The sequence below is a fragment of the Helicoverpa armigera genome, chromosome 9, assembly GCF_030705265.1.
Source record: "Helicoverpa armigera isolate CAAS_96S chromosome 9, ASM3070526v1, whole genome shotgun sequence".
Lineage (NCBI taxonomy): Eukaryota > Metazoa > Arthropoda > Insecta > Lepidoptera > Noctuidae > Helicoverpa > Helicoverpa armigera.
Genome location: NC_087128.1, coordinates 2,523,409 through 2,541,930, shown reverse-complemented (window position 1 = coordinate 2,541,930; position 18,522 = coordinate 2,523,409). Strand labels below are relative to the sequence as shown.

Here is an 18,522-nt window from a genome sequence, read left to right as displayed (position 1 = left end):
CCACTGGGATATTCCCAGTCTTCCCAGTGGCAGAATATTCCTATCACCACTATTATCTTGATCCATCTTCCCGTTACTTAACAACACTTTACAGAATATAGGATGTGGGTAGAATTCCACACGCGTCCTGTTGACCTCGGCGTGATATAAAAATTGCGTTACATTATCCACAATCATCTGCTCGTGTTTATAAATATTTGGCGAGCAGCGGAAAAAACATGGTTTTCGAGAGATCATTGTTTTGAGCTGACGGCTGATAGGATGCTGAATCAACCGTGATTGAGGAAAAAATACGGGATGCTGTTGATAAATCGGCTATTCTTCGAAAAGGCGACTAAAAAGCAACCAAAATTAGACCTGGATATGGGGAACCTTTTAAAATGTAATAATTTGACTAAACAATAATTTGATGTACTCGTGACTCCATTAAGTAATAAAGCAGTCCATAAGCCTTACTTTCATTAATCATCTTTTTTTGCACCACTTTAGAGTACCTCGATACAAAAAGAACACAAAACCCAACTATTAGCAGAATCTCTTACGTCAAAACACTACAAATGATTGATAGATTTCATTGATTCAAACACACCTAAGAACATTGACCACGTTGAATGAATCACAAAGTTTCGTAAACACCTGTTAATAAATGACATTGGTTATATCCATTCTTAGCATTTTAACCTCAACTGTCTTACAAATAAAGGTTAAAATCGTTTGCAACTTGAAATCATGGCGGTGATTTCTGCAAATGGCAGGTCATCGTAAATTCCTAACCTAAGTAAATAAATACACGTAACTGCCACACTTTTAAGTATGAGGACAGCTACCGTTTTATCCGTATTAGTGACTAAGTGGCCTAGTTCGTACAAACGTGAGAATTTGTATTTATACAAAATACAATGAGTTTCTAAATTAGTGAAGGAAAACACTTCAATTTGTAGCCGACCTTGCTGCGTGCCAAACTGTATTGTATTTCGTAAACAAGGTGCTTCAAAAGTGTTCCAAAACGAGCGACGGAAGAGTATTCATAACGTGTTAAGTGCATATGGCGCCTTATTAATAGCTGAGCGCACAAACTTCACTTGCATCCAACAAATGCGTGTTATTCGAGTCTAGTTTCCGCATTCCGTTTCCTCCAGTGATAGGAATATAAATAATTTGAACTTAGCAGTCAGGACTCGGCGTGGCAGCATCAGGCATGAATCAGTGAGTGACGTCACAGCACGTGGCGCCCATACGTGAAGCTAGTAGTAAACGTGCTAACTAGCAGTGTTGTTAGTGCAAATATATGCTAATGTTATGTACAACGTCTCACAGCTATTGTTTGTTTTGCTCGAGATACCGGCGACTATGCTTTACTACGAAATTGTTGCTTTACGGTAATTTGTAGCGTCCCCGTTTTTCTTAGAATTTAGAAAAATAATAACAACAGCAGACGAATTGTAAACCTCAAAAACGTTTTATACAGAAACTTTTAAATGAAAAAACGCGAGAACAACAAACAAACTGCTCTACTACGTATTTTTAATTAAATTCAGTGGGCCGTTTGTGTGGCCTGCAATTTCAAGTTAACACGGTCTCCACTTCGCCCAGTTTCCCGGCCTCCTACATACATAAATACATAATTACAATGCAACAAACATAAATACATACATTCATTAAAAGTGCGGTGTCAAACAGAGCCGAACGGTACCGCGGAAGTTGGAAATCTACCGACACGCCGTTACTGGTGCTAATTTTGTTAGGTTAATCACCCTTTACTTCACGAAACTATCGCAGAATATAGCAAGCTATTAGACCTTCAAACGAAATCCTATTTCCCAAAGGAAGTCTGGAAATTCCTGAGCCTTGTATTCTAAATTTAAATTCTGACAACTTATACGACAACAAATATTCACACCTCCAACTCGGCTTACAGATATAGCTTTCGATATTTTTATTATAAAATGCATTATCATCTCCAACGCCACAAGGGTATCGCTCTAAAAATATAGAGATCGGTATAGCAATAATAAATAAATATACTTTTGCAAAGAGCTTCGTGGATAGTTTTATTTTTGCTCCTATATCACAATAATGGTGTGTTCAGTAAAAGCTGTATTTTATAGCTTGTATGACGTAGTGTGTCGAGTGCTTTAGTTGGAGCAATGAACCAAACTTTAGACTGAATGGTAGACATTGAAAGCGTTAGTAAATTTGCATTTATTGATATTTGAATTAATGCATTTAGATATCCACATAGTTTCCGATAGAATATTCATACAACATATCAAGAAGAACAAGCAATTTTTCAATTTTTTGTTGCTTAATGATGTTGTTGCTTATTTCTTTGATGAAAACCAAAAGAAAAAGGAATCTGATTATTTAATACTGCCACATACATAAACAAAGTTACTTATTTAATTCACAGAAATATCCACAATCTCACAGTAATATTTATAAGCGAACGTTTACAAAAACTGTGAAGTGGACTACAATAAATTGATGTGTACGTAACAACGTGTGAAGTCATTAATTTTGTTTTTATTGAATAAACACAGACAGGAAATGTGTAAGATTGTTTGTATTACGCAACTGAATTTATGGAGAAAAGATTTTACAGCGCAGATAGAAACGGAATAATGTTTCGACGAAGTATATAACTACATACATTTATAACGGCATAAATGTAGACTTTTATTCCACATGAGAAAAAACCTAATAATACTACCCGGTCCCCAGATCAAAGCTAGCAGTCACGCTCGCTAAGACTGTAAAAATCTAACTCGGAATCACAGCAGGAAACCAAAACTTATTTCGCACAATTTAACTCTTGTAGGTACTTATTCCTCATTGTTATTTAATAGCTAATAAGAAAAATACGAATGTACACTAGTTACATTCTAACCAATTACGGAAACACGGAAAATTTCCGCCACCTATCGCGCAACGTTTCGAATTTCGAAAACAATGCGTGTGCGCAGATCGATAGGAACCAATTTTTAGATAACGCGCACTCAATCGGGTTTTTGCTTAAGTAATTGCGATTTTTTATCAAATGGAGTATGTTCTGACAAGTTAATGATGTATCTTGGTTTTCTTTCCTTGTGTTATGTGATGCAATAACCCTGGACTCTTCAAGGTTACATTTGATTGACCATTCAAAGATTTGTGATCTTAGATCGGATAGAAAGGTCGTTGTGAGGAAAGAAGACTAACAAATTGATGGATGTTGAAAATCTTGTTTGAATATGTAAAACATTACAATAAAAAAACAAGAACATTGTGGTTTTTGCAAGTTACACATTATTGCCCAAAAAACACTCAAGACAATATACTACGGGTACGATAATTCTAGTTCCATTTATCTTGCATCACAAAGCACAGATCTAGGTTGATCTAACAAATCTACTGGTTAACGCTCAACTTATTACAAAAGCAAACAGGAAGAGATAATTAGATGCTAATACAGCAATTAACAAAAAACAAAGTCGGCCAGACGTGTCCATTCTTTTCTTTTTTAATTTATATGTTAATTCCGCTCACAGCGGACGTTTGTTTCATATATTTATTATGTAAATGTGTAAATGTGTAAGAATGTGTAGTTTGGTAAGCGTCTAAATTGTTTTTGAGATACCATCGAAGTATTATTTAGTTTCAATCAGATAGCATTGGTGTCATTTTCCCAAGTCCTTTACTTGACTTGTTATTAATTGTTGTAAATCACACATACATGCATACACACTTAAATCTAATTCAATTAAAATTCTACTCAGCATTGAGTGCAAAAAATCCTAATTACGTAATTTAACACCTCAGAGAGAGACTAGAGCCAAAGAATTAAAAACTCGAAACGTGCCCGACCAGTCCACGTCTGATCGAAAGTGGTAATAAGTAGTATTTTTTTCTCCAAGTATATACTGAGAGGAAACGCTCTGTCACGGCGAGGGTACCCCAAGTGCAATGACTCCACGTAACACGGGTTGCACAACTTGTACTGTTTACAGAACTTAATTGCTTGTTAATTTCTCATTTAAACATACACGTATGCAGTGACACTGCAGTTTGTTATAAGTTGGATTTAAAAAGCGGAGTTTCTGTTTGGTATTAAGGAGGCTTCAATATAAAACCACGTTTCTTATCAACAGGATCTCGATGTAGTACAGAACAGCTCTTGTCAAATTTGTTCGCTCTGCAGCGGCCATTTGATGCATCGCGAAATAGTGTTCAGGTGCTATTTGGAAACGACTGTATGTAACAGTGTACAAAGAGTTGCAGTTCGTTGCTAGCTTCCAAATAGCACCTGTTTGTTCATTCATTTTGACTGCTGCACAGTCACTGATGGGACCTTCAGTCTGGCAAGATTACTAGCCAGGATCTCTAGAGTAGTTTGCAAATATAGCATTTAGCTATATCTACGTCTAAACTTGTGGTGATCGTCTAAACATAACGAACGCGTTTCTGGTTATGACGGAAACCCGAACAATGACTTCAGCGGTGAACATTTGCTTGGCTTAGTTCCAAAAGAATATCCTACAGGTTATGAATTACTATATATACAGAGGCATTGTAGAAGAAAAATCGATATTTATGCAAATCTTGGTTTGTTTAAGACTTCATTCATGATCTCAGGCCTTTGAAGATCGGGGTTTTAAACAAAATTTATATGAAACACAAATAACTTCACCATTTTTATTACAGATTCATAAAAATAAGTTTACCTTTTTGTTCTTTGTTTCGGTGTTCTAGGTGACTTTCGATGTTCAACGGATTTGAAACCTAATTCTGAACAGATATAAAAATAACTAGTTCTTCAAAGATTAATAAGAATAGGAACAAGGAAAAATTTACATTTATTGATAAATTCAACGAATATATGACGTCCGAGACTTTATTTGCCCTTTATTATGACGCTACAGAATACTAGGCACTAACAAATGAATGACGTACAAATATTTTTTCATCTTTACAATGACGCTATGATCTTTTTTCAAAATCTAGCTTAAAAATACTCTAACCAATCATAAGACGTAGGCGTTCTACAATCTACTATAGGTATGACGTGACTCCTTACTTCTGACATAATATTGCACAATGTTCGTGAATCTTCATCTCACTACCGGATTCTGTGACGAGATGAGTTTGTTATACTTTAATGAGTTAGTCACAGTAGTTACGAGGGCATTTCGTAAGGTAACCTTGAGATGGAAGAAAGTAGTTAGTCGGAAATTATGTTATGTTCCTAATAGAATAAGGATGTATTTCTTATTAAGATATTAATGTCATGGACATCTTATGTTGACTAACAATTATATATGTACTTATTTACATGTTTCCAACGGAGGTTCCTCGAAATTAAATATATCTATTTACTATCACCAAAATTATTGCTCTACATAATAATTTATCATTCATATGTAAAGGTTTCGTTACAAGATAAACACGTGCATACACATAAATTACTTTCGGTCACAGCTACCTCTAAAGTCGTAAATCTTATCACAGTCCAAGACATTAATTTATTTGACTTTCTTTTTAAAATAAATTGATTTTAAAACAGTAGCTCTATTAGCATAGCAAACAAGTAGGGTAATGCAAAATAATATTTTACTCCCATCATAAACGCGCTGTTATTAATTTATCTTCTATCATAAAGCGCGATTAATAAAACAGCGCTGAGATTTTCACACTTTCCATATAAACAAATTAATATTAATGGTATTAATTTCCGGGAATTAGCGAGGCCATTGACCTCTGTACATTAAATCCCATATAGGCACAGGCACGTTAGTCACAATTGGGTTCTACGACCTCTAGTAAAAGGTACGAAAAGTAAAAAATGTGAACACCTGAATAGGCCGTCATCAATCATGAAGTTACGTTGAAAGAGGTTTTTATTCGGTTTGTTGCATCAGAAGACTTTCACTGTTGTTAGTCATAAATCATACGTTTCAAGTTAAAGTCGTCATTAAGACTATTTTGCGGTGAAATCCAAGGACATTTGTTGGCAGACGATTAGATAGAATCGGTTTCTGGCTTGACGAGTCTGGTTGAGAAACAAAAATCCTGTTTGGATGGTGACGTGTTGAATAACTTCTGTTCAGTGTTGATATCAACTTCCATTTTCTTTTTAATATGCCTTTCATTGTTTAACAAAGATAACTTACATTATTTTTGTCTCATAAAAGTACTGTTTGACACTTGACATTACTCTAAAATAGGATAATTTGCAAAAACACAACTGTATTTAGCTGACCTACAATATTCTAAACATTCAATTTTCACACGTACATGTCCAGACGACATTAAATAACTAGACCGCACTTGACAAAATAATACTACTGCAATAAAATAAATAAAAATAAGCTTTAAATTCAATTTCTTTCATGTACTGTGTGGAGCTTTTTAACCGAAATGATTTCACTGATTCAATAAAAATAGACAAAGGCGGCTGTCTGTCATTTGCAATTCCGATGTGCTGAATCATCGGGCTTGTGTTTCGGCGCGGAATACAAATGATTTAAAAATAAAAATTGTGACAATGTGACTCATGGCGGGAAAACTGTTACAACAGCCGCAGGCGCCAGGACTACCTATCTCTTGGTGAGAAAGAATTACGTAATCCTAATATTTATAACGGAACCGGAGATATTGAATGAGACTTACTCGAATTTGGTGTCAAACATCGTTCAACTGACTGATTTTAATCGGTGATAAGTACCTGGAACAAAAGATTAATATTATAAGTATAACGTGAATAAGAACATCAAAAGCGTTCTGGTATGCGTCTTTTTCTTAAAGTAAAATTAATAAGATCAAAGGCTAAATGAAGTCTTTTGAAAGTAATTCGAGAGAACGTTTACCTTTACCGAAATTTCAATATACAAAACCTTTGCCCTTTAGGTACGCAAAAGGTTTGATACCAATTCAGCAATAATCCAATAGCGAACTTTAGAGAGGAACGAACGCCGAAGGCTAAAATTTATCAATTTACATTCCCAATAATGCAACCCAAATTATCCAGAAATCAAATAAGCAATTACAGTACCTAATAACAGATATCAACAGAATCGCAATTTGTCAAAATGTTGCCAGCACAAACTTTGAAACAGCGTACAATTGTGAACGTTTATCTGATACAGACTGTTCTTAATTTGAAATAGGTACGTGTCTTCATGAATGACGTCTGTTAGAAGTCATAGCGTATAGTTTGGAGGTGGTGCCTTGTTGTTCAGGTGTGAAGAGATAAAACATTTGGCATAAATGTTGCAAGAAATTATTACGTCAAGCACGTTTTGAATTGAAACACGTGTTCTAAAGTAGGCAATTTATTTAACGGTCCCATTGAGTGTAAAGTAAGAATAGAATTTTGCAATACATTTGATGACTTCAGTAAGTTGATGAGTAATTTTTATGTCCATTAAATAGTTATGTACCTAGTTTGGTACATTCCTGTTTCTTTTCGAATATGCGCAATAAAACTCGCCAGTACGTAGTAGTTACATCGTAGTAACTTGCCATTGAATACACCATGTTTTTAACAACTCTGTTAAATTCCATTTGCAATTTTCCACGCCAACAAAATAACATTGTAATTGTTGTGCCGGCTTTTATTCGTTTGTGCATACTTATAGTTATTTTTACGGGTTTGTTTGAATACAATAGCGATGCAGATTCGACGTAGTATTGACCAGTAGGCGGTTCCTGATGACGTAACAAACTGCGTTGCAGGAAAATACTGCATTTTCATATTTCCTGTAATAATGGATTACCATTAATTTATTTATATTCTCATTACATAATCGCAAAACTTAACAGCCATACAAATTAATGTCTGCAACATTATCATAATAACCATAATATATCAGGTATTAGCACTTATTACCGCGTCGCTTATAATTTTATTACCGAAGGAAAATTATGAATCAAATTAAGTTATAGAAAACTGTTAATGCCGTAATGAGAGAAACACGTATTTGAACTTAGCCTGTTATGGGCCGAGTGTTAAACGCCTGTTTAACGATGTAGGAAGCATCCGCTCCTTATAACGGTAAAAGACACGATATTTAGCTATTACGTTAACTTGCAAATGACATAATTACAGAAATTATAACTGTGACTACGATTTATGAGTGTGCTTTGATTATATGCAGCACTGAACAACATATGGCAGAAAATAAAGAACTGGAAATGGAAAGTAATGGTAATAACAAACGTGATAATTATTACCGTTCGAAAGGTGATTTTCATAAGTAAGTCCTATCTTAACAATATCTCTTTGCATACCTGTAGGTGAGGAGATGAGCATAAGCGTAAATATGTCAGAAACCTGAACAGAATCGTAAAATCTCTGCAGAATTTTCTTAGAAGTATCTATGTAGCTGTATTACTCATTAATCATAGGAGATACTACCATCAAATTAATTACTAATAGAACCAATTTCTTTATTATTCCAGGCGTGTCTCCTTACAAAAGTACATAATCAAAGCTATCAACTGTCAGCATGGTAGATCCGCGGTCCGTATCACGTGATGCGTCAATCATTCTTTATTACGATATCTACTGGCTGTCGGTTTGTAGCGTTAACTACCTATAATTGAACGCCCTAGTATTATTGTACTAGCCGGTGTATTAGATAAGGCAGATACATTGTTTAGTCTTGGGGCTTCTAGTGTAAATATAAAGAATCTTAGTCATCATCATCATCATCTCAGCCATAGGACGTCCACTGCTGAACATAGGCCTCCCCCTTAGATCTCCAGAATCTTAGTAATCTCACCAAAAGATCGAACTCGTCAAATGACGAATATACTACCGAAGAATTGGTACCAAAAGTTTTGATCACTGGCCCTCTCGATATCCTAATAGCTGAATGAAAAACAGGCGACAATTTTAAGAATTTAACAAATCCTCCAAGTAAGATGTACACAGATAAAGTACAAGATCAAAACACTAAAGAAAATAATAACACTAAACCTCTAACATCCGATAGTAAAACAGCTAATCTTAACAGTCCAGTTAATCGAATACATGTTGAAATAACTCAGAGATGTGCTGTTAGTACTTGCGAGCAAGTGCAATCACAGTTTGCTGATAACAATTCTGCAACAGACTCTAACACGTGGGCGAGTGTTTATCGCGTCTGTCTGAGATAAAAAGTTATTTTCTGAATTTATTTTAAAGTATCGGATGTTTGTACTAGCTTAGCTGGGGATAAGGCTTGATTTATATTTTCTGGTTTTTCCAATATTGAGAGTATTGCATCTGGTAAATTTTTGCGAAGTCTGAGAGTCTTTCAAACACTCTTGTATCTAACGGTAGTAGGTAGAAAAATTGGGAAGTTGCTTATCGTCATTAATGTTGTCTTCAGTAATAGCCTCCCTAAGTATTGCACCTTAACTGTTAAAAATACTAACGTAACTCGATAATTGTTACATAGCTTCTGTCACTCTTATCAGTTTTATTGATCTACCATATGAAAAAGTAAGTAGGTACGTCGTAGAAAAACTTTTGGTACTTCCCCAAATTTATATTGATCGTAAATGTTCAATGCCACACGTCTTTCAAGTCAATCCAAAGTGCTAACTATTTCCTCAGGTTATCGATCCACTTTGCTGGGAACTCGCCATCTGGCATTTTCTTGACCGTCACGTGAATATTTCGTGTATTTTGCTATAATTGTATTTTGGCTTTCTTCTATGTGTGTGTTTTAGTTCTAGCTGTTTTGGATCTGTTATAAATTTAGGGTCTTTTATAGTATTTACTGTATACGGTTTCTCAAGCCCTACTGGTTCATGTAATCGAACTTTTACGATCTTATGAATGAAAAAGGGTTCATTATAATCAGAACATCACCTGGTAAGTGATTTCTGTTTTACGAAGTGTACTTTCCAACCCGAGTCATTCCAGTGAAATCATGAATGCACTCAATGAATTTACACACGGAAGCAACAAGCAAAAATGTGTACATACCCACAATGACATACGAGTACTACCGAGACATACAAAATATGAAGCGATTAAACAAAGGGTATTGTGCAGTCGATATCTCGATCATGATACAATCGTGAATCATAAATTTCATCATCGATATGTACATTGTGTTCAACAGTTTAATCATTGTTGTCTCTTTAAATAACGCATGACTGCAATTTTGTATCTTTTATATTTATCTTTTGAGGAAATGAACTCAACAGATTCTCTCATCGGAACGGAATTTTGGATTCCATTGATGTTTTCAATCCACATAAAAGGCCATAATTACATAAGTTATTGTCACTACAAAATATGTTGCAACTAAGATAGAATCATCCATTGCGTGAAGCATTGTAAATGCCTAAGACCCAACCAAATGGAAATGATAGATAACGGAATTCCAGCAAAACTACGGCCCATGGTCGATATGATCTCAGTTATTATGGAACATGGTCTACTAAATTACACTGTCTGATTTTAGAATGATTGCGAACTTATTTGTAGATAGTGAACTATGTCGTAAACAAAATGCGTTGTTCCAAAAAGATAAACAAAGAATTTTTGCACGAGGAATGTTTGTTGTAGGCGCAGCAATTTTGTCAGGTGCCAGCAAAAATGTGGGAAATGCACCGTCAACTGTACTTCTGTTTGAATACACGTTTTTTGTTCAGTCGATACCAGACTAGCTTCGACGTCTGTGACCACTTTTATCAAAATCTACGTAATATCTTTGAATATTCATCTAAGTATTTTAAAGAATGGACTTATTATAAAGGCATTGACAAAAAAGGTGGAAGATTACGAGTATTTGATACAATCTGAAATTAAAATGTCAAAGCCCGATGATTAAGAACCGATTGAGTAAAAGATAGGAATAATTGAATTAGGTAATGTGTTGAGATAGAAAGCCAAATAACATAACAAAAGTGTAGCGTAAGGAGAGCGCAAGTCACCGTAGACAAAAGAATCGTTTAATGGGCACGATCACTGAGATAGTGCAGATTTTAAAATGAGCTTTAATTAAGGCATAAGAGAAAAGCGGTTGTAGTATAAAAATATAAGGTTATAATTGAAAGTGAACTGGAGCGAGGCACAATTGCATTTTCGAATGCATTTTGTAACTAAACAAATTACGGTCTATGTCGAAAAAAGTGCAAAAGTCTCATTTTGGAGAAAATTATTAAAAACAGTAGGAGCAGAAGCTTTTCAAATATCCACATTTCTTCTGACAATGTGCAAGAATCCAAAAATCGCTGCATCTCAAGCCTCAACCCGCTCCGATTCAGTTTGGGCTTGATACCACAATACAGCACAATCGGTTACGAAAGCCACCGATACGATCGCACTTTCAAGATGTTTTGATGACGTATCAGCTGGCTAACAAAAACTCCAGTTGCGCAAGCGACGAGCTTTCAACTGGTCTTCCTTTGAACTAGTGATTAGTTGAAAACTGAAGTTGGAATTGCCATAAATCATGTTCGGATTCTATGAATGATTTGTGGGAGTTACGTTAATACTCGTCTATTTGAAGACCATGTACTGAAGATACATTCATTCAGTTTCATGTTCCTAAAAGTAATCTAGAAAATTAAAAACATCTTATTCGCCATATCTATTCTTCAATACAATAAAATGAAAAGTAAATAAATTCTTTTCTTCGAAGTATCCTTGAAATAAATCCCGGGAAAACCCTACAGCACTGCTCTTATTGACTGTAATTATTGCTTATAAAAACTCGATCAATTACAGAAACAAAAAATGTAAGTCTATAAACCCAGAACTAATATGTTCAGTACTTAATGGAAATAGAGCTCATTATCCAAAATCATATAACACGTAAGCCAGAGCTAATCTGCGCTAACATACTTAATCGTAGATCAATAAAAAGTTACAACGTTTTTTATTTCTTCGTTTAGGAGTTTCCAAAGCAAACATATGAGTTTGAGCTGACCAATCATTTCTACTAAATGTATCAGTAGTTTATAAGGAAAAAATTCATATTGGTACCTACTTAAATATGAAAAAAAAAACGGTGTTTAAAGACTACTGATTCTTTTAGCCTTCGAAGCTTTCTGGAGAACACGAATGCCGGAACTCGATTGATTTCTTTCCTACAAAGATAGCGTTCTAAAAACTTGTTTTTATAAAAAGCGACAGTTCCGTCGAGCCCAATGGGGTGTAACATAATCTGATTACGTCACTCCTGTCGCCATAAAAAAACTAGTTGAAGAACTTGAAGATGTCTATCTTTACGTGCCGGAAACTAGACTGATAACTTCAACACGGATATAACGACGAATCTATGGAGTTTAAAGTAAAAAGTACAAAAGATCATCTTAAAACCAAGAGTTATTTTGCTCCACAAACATATTTTTTGGTTCAACAGCCAACAATGTTCATAAAGACAGAAAGACCAAATCTAGAGCAAAGTGTATATTTGTCACGTAAAATAAAACACGTTAATTTTTTACCCTATCTACCCACGTGGCAACTTGACACGAGACTCGCGACATATCTAACACGTAATAATGCCTTATTCACACATCAACAGTAATTTTTAAGGTCAAGTCCACACAATCTTAAAGCTACTTCAACTCGTTGACGTGACTTCGTAGATTAACTCGCCCACTCATCAAAAGTTTATACACAAATCTATTGACAAAACACAAAACCAAATATTGACATAGCGTTCGAGATTAATTTCTCGTTGGAAACTGGAATTTAATACACACACGCTACATTAAAGAACTCGATATGAAAACTCAGAAGTTGCACTTAACTATAAATACATTAACTGCAAGGAAAAGCATACAATTCATATCCAAAATACTGAGCCCTTTCAAATAAGTCTTGAAGTATTTAAAGAATTCTAGTATGCGTAATCATATCGGCAGCATACTAATGTTACCATCATCAAAATTTGTGAGAAGTATACCTTCTGCCCTCAATGCTTTGTACGGTTTATGTGAAGGCGGCGCGCGCGCACGGTAGCCGGTCGTGACTCACGCCAGCGGCCGCATGGTAATGTGAACATGTTAATTGCTAAAGATTCGAGCCTATCTCATAAATCCTTTTTCGTGGGTAGGGGAATATTTGAAATACCGCTATTGTAATACCGAATAACGATCCCATTATTTACTATTTTATTGGCTATAACAAGACTATTTGCACTGTTTGTGGCACTGATAACCCTATCAATAGTTTGAGCAATAAATTGAAACACAACATTGTTCTTAGTGGATTAAATGGACACTCATAACTATGCACCGAAAATTTTAAAGTATGCACAAAAAGAAATGCAACAAATATTGAAGACGGACACACCGAAACAAACAATGATCGATCAATGCAAGAAACGTGACAAAATAAAACACACAGATAAGAACCGTTACACCGAAAATGATAAGTGAGAACACAAAACCAAACACACGAAAAAAATACACAAACTCAAACAAGTGATGAAACTGACGAGAGGACCGAACGTAACAAATTATCTTAATGACATAACAATAAAGAGATAAACGGTATAGAATTTCATTAATCTTCAGTACGCGGTGTTCAAAAACAAATATGTTAAATCAAATTAATGTGTTCAGATAACACGTTGGTTGGAGTTAAAGGTTATGAGATAGTGGTCATGCATTACGTATGAAGACGGACCTGCCGTATATTCATTCATTAGTAGTGGTCAGCGTGCTAGTTTCTATCGTAGTACACTATAAACACCGTACAAATACCAAATCAAGTCGCTTGCCAAATGCCTTACTCTGCCTATTTTAGAAAGCACTACATTTATAGAAACTACGTTTCAGTCGATAAAGATACTTTCAAGTATTTATCAATGAATGGAAATTTTATGAATTTTATCATCTTTGACTGTCTCGATAGCAAAGATTATGACTGCATAAGGAGATAGGCCTTATTCGTCTAGCACATTTATCTGATCTACTGCTTTTTCTTCAGCATCTACAAAGTCTGTTTGAATGTCAATGTTTTAGAAATCATACGTTGTCCAAATCTCACCATTGTTGTTGGTAAGAGTTCATAAACAGCTAAGGTAGGCGACATTGTCACGGCTGAAAGTGATTGCCAACGTTTAGTCGCAGAGGTGGATCATTTCTAAACTAGAAATGGACGAGCCATTGTGATGTCAGGCGCACGCCGCGATCCAAGCGTGGTTCCTGGCGATAAATCTACAACACCGTTAGGCTGGCGACACAATTGATGGCTAGAAAAAAGAAATTTCGATTTGAATGCAATTCCAGGCATTTGCGGTTTAAACTTTCTTAAATGATGTTCGAATTAAACTACTGACATACTCTGATTTTGTTTTGTTTTTTGCAACTTAGGAGCTAAATGCTAAAATATTATTTAATAATACTGAAATCCATTAGCCTATTAATCATGTCAAAGTCAATATCATTAACGAAGAAATTAGGTCCCTCAGTGATATCTAATAGACGATTTCTTTTATCGTTGACCAAGTGCACCTGCACCATCAATAATAAGTTGTGATCCATCAAATAAAACAAACAGCTTACTGATCAAGTAAAAGTTGTACAGATCATCCATCTTCATGAGATACACGTCATACCGCATGCACACTCGGTAGACCTCTGACACTGGACGCGTGTGCCTCGGCCGGCGTTTGCGCACGATTTTAGGTCAAGGCAGCACTCGCCAGGGATCGCAAGAAGATTATTACAAATTGCACTACACTGCAGTCACTACGGCCCCTTTTAGTCGCGCCAACAATGTTTAATATCATTTAAATTGGCGTTATATAAACTTGTCTAGCTAGAAGTTCCCCGATGAGAAACAGAAATCAGGCTAGTGGTTAATTTATTGCTGCATTGTGTATAATTTTGGGTGCTTTCGGCTCTAGGCTGGAATATTAAGAGAACAATTGGCAGGTTGAGAAGGTCGTGCAATTGTTTACAGATGCTAAAAGGGAACCTATTCATATGAATTATTTCGGTATTAGCGAACTCGCCTGATTAAGGACGGCAACTTTATGCATGTTTACTATCTACTAGAAAGACTCCCGAATCAGACAGAAGAACTAGGCATAATCTCCAGTCAAGGAAGAGTATGTTTACACGAATTAGAGGCATATATCGCATAAACCAGGTCGCTCATTACAACGCACACATAAAAAAGAACTAAAAGAAAAAGTAAATATTATGAACTCGAATTTGATTGATACGTGTTATCGTAATGCGGGTAACGCAACATTTTATTTTCAGTTGCCGCTGGCAAGTTTTCAATAGGCGGTGATTAAGCTATAAATTCAATCAGGCGAACCTTAAAAGAGCATTATTGCGGAGATAAATCAGGCTGTAGCATTTACAAGATCTGAGATAATAGTTGAATCAGAAGTTGATTCGGTCGTGGGAACAGTAATAATTGGTATCATGGGAATGGTGGACGGTCGTGATCTTCGCGATGGATTCGCCGGTGACGTGGTTAATGGCTTCGAATGATGAGTCCCTGGCAATGATGTAACGGTGTCGGGATTATTATTTGCACAATTGCTATCTTAGTCACGTCTCGTTCTCAACGTTGTTTGACACTTGTTTTAAGATTGTTTAGGAACGATGAGTATCTGCAAACTGTACAAGACTTCAGAGATACTTCGAGTATCGATACAAAAATAGACTATAAACCAATGTTTAAAAAGGATCCTATAAAGACTTCAACCACCTTTAATAAAGTCAACGTAAATATAACTTTCCCCATACCGTATGACAGTTGTGTGACAGTAGTAAAATTATGGGGGATGCACCGTACAATTTAAACGCTGGATTCCGTGGGAACAAAGACAACAGGTGATGTACGGACATGTGTAGTCACGGTTCGTGAACATACACGAGTTACAGGAAAGCACAGAAGGGTCACGTATGGATTTGAATGAAATGCTGATTCATTTGTGGGTGCCAACATTTTATTGAGCCAGATGCCATCACACCTATATTAGAGGTTTATAGACAACGGTAGGTATATGAAAAACTATATAAAGTACATGATGGCTCTTCTGGACCCAAGGACTCCGGAACAGACTTGGTTATAATCCTGATATCTTAAGTGTGAAGTTGGCTTACTGTAGCCACTATATTATGTCATATATCACGAAGGTGGCCATGCTTTTGAGGGGACATTCCTGCAGTCGGGAACATTTGTAGGAGGGTGAGCGCCCAAGTGTGTCCCCGTAGCATGGGGAGCCACCACAAAGCTTTGGAGTTCTGTCTTAACAAGTCCTATGAAATATTCATACATCATCGTCTGTAGCATAACTTTTTATTGCTCCGTAAAGGATTTAGGAGAGAATTATTCAAATTGTTTCAAATGCTGCCTTAATTTTTGTTTTATGATAAAATTATTGCAACAAAAAAGGGGATTTTATAATGTAAATAAATTCATAGATCAAAATTGCTCAACAACCATACCAGTGAACAGAAAGAACTTAGCATTTTTTGCGGCACAAAAGTATAGAGATGTTAGCAAAAAGGGAGACCTCTACAAACACAGCAGCCCTTAAAATGGGTAAACAGTAAAAGAGAAAAAAAATAGAAAAGGTCATAGGTTGGGCAAAGTTTAAAGAGTCCCCTGGGTTCCATAGCAAATATAATCCCATCCATGTGTCACAGTCATGGTTTAGCTATTAGCCGACGACGGTAGCGAATGAGATTTTTTCTATGAATTTAATAAGATTGATGATTAGGGAAACAAATGACAATGAATTAATGGGATAATCGTTTTTTTTTTTGGGATATTTTAGAATTATTCCACAAATCACCGATTGGTTATTTAAGATTGTTTGCATTTTTTAATTTCCTATTGTAATATAGCTATTTACTTATGTACTATGTGCGCATGGAATTTATGAACTTGAAATACATATGGCATTTTTTATAAACAAAAAAGCGGTATATTTTCGTTTAGGTAATCATTATAAACTGTAGCATTATAATTTTCAACCATCCAAACCAGAGCCAATTCACCCTAAAATATCGCAAATGCTTCTGATCTAACAACCAAAACTAATGTCCAGAAACTGCCATAGCCCATGAGCGAATCCCGTGAGAATGATCCAAGATAATAACACATCGCCGAAGCCAAAAGGGTGTAAACTGAGGGAGTGGGCTCCTCCCCTTTTGTCCAACAATACGAACAATGGGAGCACGCTTTATTGTACTCGATTTTGGCAGATATTTTTTCAACTTTTTTAAACAAAGCACCGCACAGCTAAAGAGCGGGTCACGCTTTACGATTCACAACAATATAGTGATGAAATTAATCATTCGTTCGTCACTGACGTTTACATCATCCCACTATGCATTTCATCCAGTTTCTTAACCGTTTAAATGTTATACAAGCAGGTTTTAATATTACCGCAAAGTATCATTAGCGGCTATTTCGCAATCAGTAATAGAAACTGAATAACAATGGGTAATTATATTTTAGTTGTTTTACACAAAATTGGCATCAAACCCCGGATAATAGCGAATATATCTTTGGTGGTGAAATTACAATTGTTGGATTAGATAACGTTGCGGAATTGTGAATTAATATCCCAATTAGTCTTTGTGTTTTCGGCTTTCCAAAACTGTTAAAGTTTACATAAGGAACTTTTACTTTTATGACTTAAAATAAGACCCGGAAACATTAACTACTATTTACTCTAAATACATAACCAGTGCAAACACACACACATTGAAATAATGAAGCTGAAAATTGCATTTTCGCAGAGTCTTTAATAAACACATCATGCTGCGGCGGCTTTGTGCCATCGGATGCACGCTCCACATATCTGCACGTGACCGGCACGAGCCCTCCGCCCTCCGAACCTCCGACCCTCCGGAGGGACAAGCCCTTGCCACTCTCGTGTCGCCCTAGCAACAATGTTGTCCCGGAAAATTTCGTATGCAGGATGCGCACCCCAATTATTTCTTGGGAGCTTTGTAAACGGGAATGCGTCTTTGTAAATAAAATAGGGATTTTCTCTTGTTTTTCATATTGGTTTAGGACATGAGGTGCATTGGTAAAGACTGTCGTCTAAAATTCTGAATTATTGCCGACGTAGTCATATTGTGCGCTATATACATATTGAACTTACCTTCAAAATACGTGTATGAGGCAAAAGTAGACAAAAATTACTGATAAAGAAGTAGTATGAGTTCAATCACATAAACATATTCCTAAAATAGTGATGCGGTCATGATCAGTGCAAAAAACATGATAATATCGCTCACCTGATACGATTATATCAAAACCTTATCTCACAATGGATTTCCGTTTAGTTTATTTTGATTATTGACAGGAAAATACAAGAAATACATTTCTATTGTAAACTAGGTTGAAGTAGATTTCACGCCTTACGAATGACCTAGAACCAGACGAAATGACAATGTAAACAATTTGTCTAACAATACAACAACATTGCTGTTGGCGAACAACAAAATAATAGAGAAAGCAACGCTTTGCTAAATCCCATTAATTCCATAGATCGTAGTTCTCGCATAGATGAAACTAATCCCGCATAGATATCGCTAAGCCCGCAGATTCTA

At 35.7% G+C, this 18,522-nt stretch overlaps 1 protein-coding gene and 1 long non-coding RNA gene across 2 annotated transcripts in view; both read right to left on the bottom strand.

Moving 5' to 3' along the window:
• The window catches only part of LOC110372685 (rho GTPase-activating protein 23), a 288,969-nt gene that overhangs the window by 121,900 nt on the left and 148,547 nt on the right, over positions 1 to 18,522 (bottom strand).
• The window catches only part of LOC135117271 (uncharacterized), a 42,990-nt gene that overhangs the window by 10,605 nt on the left and 13,863 nt on the right, over positions 1 to 18,522 (bottom strand). Inside the window, exon 2 of the long non-coding RNA XR_010276759.1 lies at positions 6,646 to 6,700. This is a non-coding gene — a long non-coding RNA (uncharacterized LOC135117271). The remainder of the gene's footprint in view (positions 1 to 6,645; positions 6,701 to 18,522) is intronic.